This window comes from Ziziphus jujuba, chromosome 3, assembly GCF_031755915.1.
Source record: "Ziziphus jujuba cultivar Dongzao chromosome 3, ASM3175591v1".
Lineage (NCBI taxonomy): Eukaryota > Viridiplantae > Streptophyta > Magnoliopsida > Rosales > Rhamnaceae > Ziziphus > Ziziphus jujuba.
The window spans coordinates 11,356,147-11,368,226 of record NC_083381.1 but is presented as its reverse complement, the minus strand read 5'-3'; the positions used below and the strand labels follow the sequence as shown (position 1 = coordinate 11,368,226).

Sequence of the window (12,080 nt, the reverse complement as noted above, 5' to 3'; positions counted from 1 at the left end):
AAACAATGCTAAATATGAGACTCCATGATTTATTTTTCTCTTTTGATCAGTAAAAACCCGATTCATTTCCTAATTCCATATTTCATTTTCTCATCTCATCAGTAACCAAACTAACCTCATGGCTATCTGAAAGTCCCGAAACCACATTGATGAAAGCCTTACCGAACCCAGTAGAGTTATCAATCCAAACCATATCGAGAACATAAAGAACTGTCCCCAAAATAACAGAAAAGTAAACCCAAGAAGCTATCTTCTGCTTCGCCAGCTCAAAAACCGCAGAGTCCTCACCTACAAGCGGCGGCGGCTCATCGTCGGAGGCATCTCCGAGGGAGCTCCGGGCGCGAAATCTCCTCAAAAACAGGGTGGGGTTTGAAGAAAATCCAGTGGGTTTAGCGCCCCGTTGAGGGGATTGGCGAGCTTGAAGAGAGCAAAAGAAGGTTTTGTACGCACACCAAGTGTTTGATGATAGGAAAGGCAAGGAACGAAAGAGAATGGGATTGACAGCAAGAGCAGAGTGGGAGGCCATTGAAATTCACTCAGAGTTAGAATTTCCAATCACTCTCTTTTTCACTTTCAATGAATTTATGCAAAATTTCTATGAAAACATTGACGCTTTTTTTATTAATTTTAATAAATTTATGGAAATGGGTTTTAGAGGAAGAAGAAGAGGAATCTGTTGGGAAGTGATGCCGTGGAGTGTAGATTTTGGACTGTTGGTGGAAACCTGGTGGTGCGCGGGAGTGGATACTTGCCGGGCCAAAAATGAACAGCTACTGCCACGTGTTCCATATATAAAATTTTTTTCTTATTGTTTTTTTATTAAAAATGCTAATTCTGTTAATTTTTTTAAATGATAATTTTATTAAGTAACTGAAATAAATGAAGGAAAAAAGTTTTTTTTTTGGAACAAAATTATTATTTGAAAGGGAAAATTCATAACATTTTATATATTTGGACCATTTTACATATCTACGTTTATAATCTTATAAAATATCTAGGCATGATAAAATATCACATGATATAATAATACGATATAAATTCACACAATAATTTACGAGTTTGAATTGATAATATCGTATCTGATTTGTATCAGTGTCATTTAATAAGACATAATAAATTAACGGATTTTAACGGATGAAACACGATAAATCCATTAGACTCATTAAAGAAGATATTTGTAATCACACAAGTTTAATAATATTAAAATTACTTAATTTATTGTTAAACATGTATTAATTTGTTCTTTTTTAGTTTAATTTTTCAAAGATCTAAAAATAAACCAGAATCTTTGTAAGTTTTTTTAAAAAATATTGTTTTATTATTTGAAAGTTAAGCCAAATTTAAATTTTCAAATTTGTTCTTATTGTTAATGGGTTAGTGGGTCAGGTAATGGGTTACACGATAATATATCGAATGGGTTCGGGTTTATCCATTTTCATACGAAAATTTAACGGATCGTGTTTGGGTTAACTAAATTCGACAAGAACATGACACAATATGATATGAACACGATTTAATACGATATGTTGACAGACTTAAAATTATCTAAGCACACACTTCTATGTTTAAAAGAAATAAACACAATATAACAACATTTCTATTGTATGCAAAATCTTTGGAATTTTAAAACATTAAATTGTCTAAAACCTATTGAGGGCAAAAATTTGATTTCGGCTTCACACATTTGTTTGTGTATTGGCTTGTATGGATAGTCATCTCATATAATAGGATTGAACTTCTTTGAATTTTTAATTTTTTGAGCTGTTGAAGCTTAGATTAATTTTGAAAGAATATCCAATTACAAACTTAGAAAAAACACATACACAATGAGAAAAAAAGTAATATGATGTGTAGCTCACTAAAAAGGGTTATTATGGTATAGTAGAAATGTACACTATTCCTTTATATAAAATAAGGAGGTTTACGTAATGCCAGCATACACCAGATTATATCCATAATCAAGCAAAATAAGTGAAAATAGTTTTAAAAATTGTGGGACAAAGCTTTACAATATGTTCAAGAATGATGCTTTCTAGAATGATTAGCTGAAGATGATAACTTGATATGCTATGACCACAAAGAGAAGCTATACATCTTTTACACAGGAAAACATGGGTTTATGAATTTATGAATGCAATATGGGTATTCATTAAGCCTATAGGGTCGTTCAAATGGTCATCCAAATGATCTTAATGCTGAGCTTGGCTGTGCTAATGTGTAATATTAAAGAGAGGCTTTCCCTTAAATAGTGAAGCTAAAACTACTCTTTTAACCAATAAATTTGTACTATCCATTAGAAAAAGGTAGAAATTTGATAATAATGATGGTAAAAAGAGAGAAAATGGTTGGGATGGTTTGCTTTCCATATTTGGTAATAAGATGAATAAAAATTAAAAGTTTAGTGTATGAAAATGGACATCTGAATAGGCTTGACACCTTTATCCCAATTTAAACCAGGAAAAAGATCCAAATGGGATTCCCCATGCTCTCTCTCCCTATGGGATTCCCCACGTACTTTCTCTCTCCCTCTCTTTCTCTCAGCTACAATGATCTAATGGGCTAGCAAAGATTCCTTAAGAAGGAAAAAGAACCTTTGTCCTTGATTAAAAAAGAGAAATGAGGAGGTTTCCTAGCAAAATTTCCCTGTACAAAAAAAAATATCAAAAGTGTACCTAAAAATTATATTGTAAATGTAAATATATAGATATTGATAAATGTTTTGTTGTGAACATGTTCTCACGTTATGTTGGGCCATGTTAAGGTGGCATGTTGATGTGGTATTAAAATTCCAAGATATTAGTTGGAAGAATAAGTCATGCCTGGATAAGATCATCTCCCCCTCCCAAGCGTCCTTTGGTCATGGCAGATGGATTGGAGAAAATTCAATTTTAGCAAATGAAATCATTCACACCATGAAGAGGAAGAACAACGAAAATGGCCTTGTGGGGTTCAAATTAGATATGATAAAAGCATATAATCTGGTCGACTGGGAAGTCTTAACAAGAATTATATCGAAGATTGGTTTCTCTAGTAAGATGAATGCTCTTGTGCTTGGTTGCATTTCAATAGAATCTGTGGAGCTGCTTTTGAATGGCAACATCTTTGGCAAGGTGGGTATGGAAAGATATTTAAGATAATGTGACCCTCTCTCCCCTATCATTTTCATAAAATATTCTGAACCGCTCTCCTGGATGCTTTTGAAGTTGCAAAGAGAAGGGAAAATTCATGGAATTTAAATTGGTAGAACCAGTCCAGCCATATCCCACATTTTTCTTTGTAGATGATATGCTCTTGTTTTGCAGGGCCAATATCAGTGAGGTGAAGGAATTGAGTGATTGCCTAAACCTTTATTGCAAGTGGACGGGTCAAAAGGTGAACCAAGTGAAGTCTGGATGTTTTTTTTCTCCAAGCGTGTCCAAGGAAAGATCAAGGCTGGTATCAAGAAAATCATGGGTTTGAGTGAATTACCTAAGGATGCTAAATACATTGGAAATCCAATGTTTGTAGGAAGGAATAATACTAAGGCTTATGAAGATTTAAAGAGAAAAGTGGAGGCTAAGCTTCAAGGTTAGAAAACCAAGCTTCTGTCATAGGTGGGTACATATGCTCTGATAAGATCAGTTATTAGCACCACTCTTCTATATGCAATGTCGGCCTATATCCTTACGGATTACAAAAAGAAAATAAACTTGTGACTACTATTGGATCATATTTGGTTCCATAAACGTGACAGCTATCTTGTAATTCCCTAAATTTAATTTAGATGGCCTTAAACTGATATATATAAATATATATATATATATATAGATATGTGCACTTATGTTAACTTAATGCTTTTAATATCAAATCTTCTTTAATTACTCATTTGATCACACCATTAAGGTTAGGATTTAGAAATTTAAAAATGATAAAATATTCATTTAATAATATATTAAAATCCTATTTTAGAGAAAATGAACCATGTTAGAACTTAACTATTGATAAATATAATTTTAAATCATGATCTAATAATTAAAAAAATATTCTAACATTAATTATGATATTAAAGACTTGATTTGAGTGTGATTAAGTATATATATATATATATATATATATCAATTTTGATGTGGGAGTTGGCAAATTGCAGCATTGCCAACTCTTTCATTTTGGTGAATTGTTCCATTTGCCAACTCCGATATCAAAATTTCCCCAATAAGCTATGGGAAACCCACTAAGCCATTAACATATGCACATAAAAAATATCCCACTTTTCATAGTATCAATTAGGTAAAGACATTACATCTCAATAAAATAATAAAGATTCTTTCAAATGGCAGGAAAAGGGTTGCATGTATGATAAATATACCATTTTCTTTTCCCTCCTCTTTTCTAGGACCACTATTACAAAGTACCTTTATATTCCATGCTAAAATTATAACATATGGTTTTTGATATACAGTATCTAACATTTAAATATATGTATAGTTCTTTTTGGGATATTATAAATATATTCATCCTTTCACTTCTTAGCAACTCCAGCCCATTATTTGGTACAAAGAGGCTTTGAAACTAATAGCTTTTTTAGAAGTACTACTACTTTTGAGAGCAAATGAATAGTAGAATTTGCAAAGCCATAATTGGCAGGTCAAAATGCTTATGCTCATCAAACTGTCTTTCATACCAGAAGCATCAAGTTGCTAGTCATGAATTAGTTCATGGTTCAGATTTGGTAGTGCAATATTTGTCAACCTGCAATATTTGTGTAGAGCAAAACCAAGTTTGGAAGTGTGATCTTCAAACTACAAATGTTGATGATGATCATCACCATGGAAACCAAGCGGCCAATTGTTCTTTCATTCATGCTGTCATCAATATGATTGGCATGCTCATAGATAAAATAATTGTTTATTTATATTTTTTATGCATTAAAATTAAAATATTTTGGGTTTACTAGACTCCATAAAATTAAAATACAATGCAAATCAATCAGGGTAAATTGGTTATTTATACTTTATTTTTACAACATTCTAAACTTTAATTATAAAGTTAAGATATTCTGATGTGATAATTGTTGTTAAAAAATAATCCAAAATAATTATCTGCATTAATCTTTTACAAGTTTGGGACAACTATCAACTCCATATGCTCTACAAAGTGGAGGTTGGATTTCAGCATTGGTGCTAAGAGGACTTGGGATGGTTTGTTCATATGGTTCAAATTTACTTGGGAAATGCTTAGACAAGAATCTAAAAGCAAGAGGCGAGTCAGATATTGGTCAACATGCTTTTGGAAGAAAAGGAAGAGTTTTAGCAACAACTTTTATTTACATTGAATTCTTCATGGCCATCTTATACAATCTCCTTGCATGACAATATAATTCACCACAAGAATCGCAATCATAGCCGATGCAATTAATGCGTCGTGCAAAATAAAAATCGATGCTTTACGAAGCATCGCCTAACATCGTGTCACTAAAAGCATAACACAAAAGCTGATGCTTTAAAAGTGTTGCCTAATATTGAAGATAAGCCGAGGTTTTAAAAGTTTTGCCTAATATTGAAGAAAAGCAGATGTTTTAAATATAAAAAATGTTGCTAAATATCAAAACAAATTGACAATTTCCTTAAAAAAAAGCATCTCTAAATATTGAACAATATCCGATGCTTTTAGAAAAAAGTGTCGCTAAAAGCATAAAAAAGGTAAGATAAAAGCTGACACTTTTTTAAAAAGCGCCGGCTATCGCTTAAATTTTTAGCCATGCTTTTGTGAAAAGCATCGGCTTTTATCTTAGACTTTTAGCGATGCTTTTTGTAAGCATCGCTAAATGTCTGGGTAATATCAACACTTTTGGTAGAGTGTTGCTAAACGTTTGCATAACAGCTGACACTTTGAAAAATTGTTGTTAAAAGTATGAACAAAAGTTTGGAATTTTAGTGATGTTTTTTCAAAAGTGTCACAAAATATTTAGATAAAAACTAATGCTTTTTAAAAAGCATTGCTAAAACTTCAAGAAAAGGGAAATACTTTTTGGAAAGCTTCACTAAAAGTGGAACAAAACCCGACACTTTTGCCAAAAGCGTCGCTAAAATTGAATAATACAGTGTTCATATAAACATGTTTGCATTTAGGCCAACCCACAAGCTGATCTTTTCCACCATACATCTCTTCCAAACATACGCAGCAATTTCCCAACTTTTCTCTCTCATCAACAAAACTTTCAGCCTTTAATTTTTCGATGGCCATTCTCGATGTCCCAGTAGTAATTATTTCCTCATCATCAAACGAATAATCATCTTCTTCATCAAAATATTCTCCAATAATAATATCCCCATCGCTTATCTCAATGTCATCAAGAGTTGCAATCTCGAAATTAGCAACAAAACCAACATCATCATCAACAACATCGTCCTCATTCAATCTCTCAGTCTTTGCAGTTTCCACTAATTGTGTGGTGAGCTGAGCAATGGTAGTAATTTGAGGTCTAAACCCTAACGCTCTAGTGAGTTAATCCTGAGGAGTTAATAACATTGGCATGACTAGCTTAGGAGTAATGCGATCTGAAGAAGAAACTGGAACAAGGCCTTTGCCGAATCGAAGCTTTTCGAGGTTGACAACCATTTGTAGGGAATTACACTAATTTATAAAAGCAGCTGAAAAGAAGAAAGTACTCAAGAAAAGAACATGCCAATTTGGAACTGGCGTATGTTACACACACACACACACACACACACACACACATATATATATATATATATATATGCATATATAATAATATAAGAAACCCAAAACCAAAAAAGGATCCTATTTAGATTAGAATACGTTTCCTTTTTTAATTCAAAAATAAACCACCTTGAAAGTCAAGAGAACATGTTGTCACGTATATAATTTCCACTAATTGGAATATATGTGTATGGTCATTAGATTTAGAAATTGTATATTTATTACTAATGTTAGATATTTTTGTTTTGTTTATAAAAGATTGTTTTTACCTTATGTTTATAAAATTGAATCAACAATATGATGTTCTTTTTACTTAAGTTTACTCCATTTTGTTGTTATTGACTTGGACTTTTATGTCACAATACAAAATTATAACAAAGGGGAGTTTGAGTGGGGCATACATCTCCTTACATGGTAATTATTGCTTAAACATAATTGCTCTGTTTAGGCATTGTAACTTTGCTTTAGGGATTTGTTTGGTTATAAACAATTTAAACACTTGTCTCCTAGCCAATGTAAGAAATGTCACCCTAGTAAATTGCCAAATTATCTTCTTAAAACAGCTAATATGACAGTAAACACGGGTGATAACTTTATAGTAGCTTCCCAACTCTTCCTTCTCATTAAGAGGAAACTTCTAGAGCATTTTAACTTTTCAATGGCACTTTTAGTGTCCATTGTATAATTAATTTCTTGATCTTCTTGACTAACCAAATATTTTTTAATATTCTCTTTTAGTATTGTGCCTATCTGATTACGATCAAAATTAATTAGAATCTACTAATAATAGAATCTCTAAATAAGGCTGTTGAGAAGATTTTAATTAAAACTCTCAAATTTTTTTGACCACAGATATAAGTTAAAAATATAGTTTATTTCCGTGTTTCAAAGTACCCAAAGCACTATATTTAAAAAAAAGAAAAACGAAAAAAAAAAGTACTCTGCATAAATTGATGAAATGCATTGTTCACATAACTGAAGGCTAATTTATCAATAAAAAGTAGGAAAGGAAAATAGGAAAAATACCTAATATATAAATGATTTATTAGCTTAGGTGGCAAATCATACCTAAATTAGAATGCGGAATAAAATGTGATAGGTGTACATTTTAAACATACTTAATTTATTACCATGGATAGTTGGATTACAACCTAGGTCCGGTACAATGTATATATATAGCAAATTAAATAATTATCTAATTATCTAATATCTTCAGTTTAACAATTATAATTAACTAATTAGTTACCAATGTGAAGAGGATACTCTTTGTTAATAATATGTATATATATAATGAAAAATGCTTATATAATTTTACTATTTTTCATCACTGATAATGATCACAGTTCTATGTGGCAAATTTTAATTGGAATATTTAATTTTTATTAGTTTTATATATGTATACTAGATGTCTATAAATATATATTAATTACCTCATAAAATCAACTTTTGAAGTAAAACAAACTCAATATTCGCATACCATGAATTCTATGATGCAAAATCTTGACACTACTCTATCCAATTTCTTTCCTTTTTGTGATATTTCTTTCAAACATATTACAAACATATTATAATTCCTTCTCAGTATTGGTGATAATCACTAATAACAAGATAGCTTATATGGTGATTATTGAATGACTGTTATTAGATTAAATTTTTTTATTGAAAATTATTACTAGTTTAATTTTATTATCATTTTTTTTTATTGGACCCATCACATAATGACATACTGTATGCCTATCAACAATATGAGATTGTACATAGCTTATAAATTATAATTTGATTTAAGATACTTTTATTGCACCACAAGAATCACAACGATAGCCAACGCAATTAATGCGTCATGCACACAAAAGTCGATGCTTTCAAAGTGTCACCTAAAATTGAAGAAAAGGTGATGTTTTAAAAATAAAAAGCGTCGCTAAATATTAAAAAAATCGACACTTTCCTAAAAAAAGCGTCACTAAATGTTGAATAATATTCGACGCTTTTACAAAAAGTGATAAAAGCATAAAATAGATAGGAGAAAAGCCAATGCTTTTCCAAAAAGCATCAGCTATTGCTTAAATTTTTAGTGACACTTTTGTGAAAACGTTGGCTTTTACCGTCGCTTTTAGTAAAAGCATTGCTAAATGTTTGGATAATAGCTAACACTTTTGGTGAAGCATCGCTAAAAGTTTGCAAAATAGCAGATGTTTTTAAAAAATCGTGGTGAAAAGTATGAATAAAAGATTGGACTTTTAGCGATGTTTTTTCAAAAGTGTTGCTAATTATTAGATAAAAAGCTATGCTTTTTAAAAAGTGTCACAAAAACTTCAAGAAAAATGAGCCACTTTGTGAAAAGCATCGCTAAAAGTGCAACAATTTCTTATCTAAGGCGACGTTTTTAGTCAAAAGCGTCAAAAACGTCGCCTTTTATTTTATTTTATTTTATTTTTAATTTGCATGCTTTAATTTTGCGACATATGGATTAAAAACTAGCTTTATTCAAAATAAGAAAATACAAAAAAAATTAAAATTAATACTTACATAATAAAATAACCAGAAATCATATTGATAGCATCATAGATTCGATGAACGCATGCAAATCTTTCAGGATTATTGGAAGGGAAGTAGGGAGAGAAATTGCAATCCTAAAGACACCTCCATTTCAAATACTTACAAGCTGCACAATGACTAGAAATTATATTTTTCCAACGATCTTTAGGAGAATCTCATCAAAATTAGATTTCCAAAATCTAAACCCATAATGATTTTGTCTCAATCTTTTTGCTATCGAAGAAGAAATCTTAGAAACATTTTAGTTTTTATTTGTGGATTTGATTTGTGAAAGATATTATATATATTGAAAGACCTAGTTGTTTGCTTTCTTAGAGAGTGGTAAGAGAAGGAAATTATCCAAAATTTAGCCTCAATAGAATTTCTAATTTTATTATTATTGTCTTATATATATATGGGTCTTCAATTGTAGAGCCACATGTGGTTGAAAATAAAAAAAAAAAAAATGTTGATTGGAGAAAGTCAACCAATATATATAGATATCAGAAATTATAAAATGGAATGTCAATTACGTCAAACAAATTCTTTTTCCTTTTTTGGTTTGGTAAAAGTATTTTCTAATTTCACTGCCAAAAACTGTTTAATTACAATTAGATGGTACTTAAATGGGTAAAAATATATAACTACCAAAGTATCAATTGAATTGGAGGCTCAAGCCTGCAGCTATATGTTGGAAGAATTATCTCTTGACGTATTTAAATAATAATAATAAAACAATATAAAATTAAGATTTGTATATCAAGATCTATTTCAATTCAACATATATAAAAAAGTATTCAGATTTAAGACACTAATAAAACACAAGTTATATTTATATTATTATTGAATATAAAATATATTTGTTGTTAATATACATATATATATATATATATATATATGTAACATATTAATTGAACAAATAGATTAGGTTTTTAAGCTGCAACAAACTATCCGATTAAAATGAGGAAAAAAAAAACAAAAACAAAAAAAGGCTACGACACACTACTTGATAGGGGGCAATTTGGGTAATGATACATAGCGGCATGAATCGAAAACGATAAGGAATAAATTGATTTGGGTTTATTATAAAAGGGTTCGGGTCATAACCGGGTCAACTCGCTTAACATGATTATTAATCATGTTATTTTCTGGTTGACTCGTTTAACTCGAAAATGACCTGTTATAACCCATTTATAAACATGTCAGTTTTAATCCGACACGATTATATACATATTACAACCCATTTAAATTTAATTATAAATTATAATTTTATCCATAATATAATATTTAATAAGTAAAAGCTATTATAAATTAAAAAATTATCAATATTATAAAAGTAATTTTCCATTATTAATTCTTAAAAACAAAAATAAAAACATCTATTTACTGGAGCATTTTCCCATCATTGCTAGCACCATAGATTTGATGAACGCATGCAAATATTTCAGGATTATTGGAAGAGAAGTAGGGAGAGATAATGCTATCTAAAGGACACCTCCTTCTCGAATACTTGCACAACCATAAGAAATATTAATTTTCAAAAGATCTTTTGGAGAATCTTAGCAAAATTAAATTTCCAAATCTAAACCCACAAAGATTTTGCCTCAATCATTTTGCTATCGAAGAAGAAATCTTAAAAAGATTTTAGTATTTATTTTTTGATTTAATTAAGAAATTATATATTTTAAGAGGCCTAATTGTTGCCTTTCTTAGAGATTTTCTAGCAGCTAGTTTTTTTCACAATTTAGAGATCATGGAGATGGAAAGATTTTGATAATGGTAAGAGAAGGAAATTATCCAAAATTTAGGTTGTCAATAGAAGTTCTGTTTTTATTATTACAACTATATATATATATGGGTATTCAACTGTAGAAGCACATTTGGTTGAAAATTCAAAAAAAAAGATGTTAATTAGAGAATGTCAACCAATATTCGTAGACATTAAAAATTATAAAATGGAATGTCAATTATGTTAAACAATTTTTTTTTCTTTTTTTGGTTCGGTAAAAGTATTTTCTAATTTCACTACTAAAAACTGTTTAGTTACAACTAGATGGTATTTAAATGGGTAAACGTATAAATGGGTAAACGTATATAATTAGCTAAGTATCAATTGAATTGGAGGCTGAAGTGTGCAGCTATATGCAGAAAGAATTATCTCTTGACTTATTTAAATATTAGTAATGATGAGAATCTGCCTACACCTGCATAACCTACAACCCGCTGGAGGTGCTAATCCTATGCAATTGAAGACCGGGCCAATTACAAGGGCACAAACTAAGAGCTTTCAGGAAAATCTGATTAGCTTCATACAAGGTATGATTAAATCTCAAGAAGGCATGATTATATCCAAAGATTCAAAGTCTGCGCTGAGCATCCAAGTTGTGAAGGTAGAAATGGACCTAGGAAGCTGTTTTGATGCATTTATGGACTCCGGGCAGCAAGGGATGGATTTGTTAACTTGTGAACATGACTAAGCTCACCAAGGGATCATGGAATCATGCCAAAGTAGAAGCAAAGCTGTTCAGGTGCCACATTTGTGCACACATTTCAATATTGGTCGGTTTTGCTTGTTTTGGCATTAGAAAGGTGGTTCCTTGTAGTCCAAGCAAGCTTTGATCATTCCAATCAATGGCAAAGTGTGGGAACCAGTTCTAATTCTATTTGGCACCCTATATGGCATATGGGATCTGATTTGGAGCTTAAAGTAGCTGATGATTGGATAAAAACAGCTTATTGTGCAAGCTAGTCAACTAATATCCTAATTTGAAATTTGACTTTTGTTTTAGAAAATAGTCTTTTATTTTAGTTTTTATTTAATTATTTGCTGGACAAATCAATTTAGG

At 30.6% G+C, this 12,080-nt stretch overlaps 1 pseudogene; it reads left to right on the top strand.

The window, feature by feature from the left end:
- The first annotated feature begins 4,588 nt into the window (after positions 1–4,588).
- LOC132803089 (amino acid transporter AVT1H-like) overlaps positions 4,589–12,080 on the top strand; it is a 40,425-nt pseudogene continuing 32,933 nt past the window's right edge.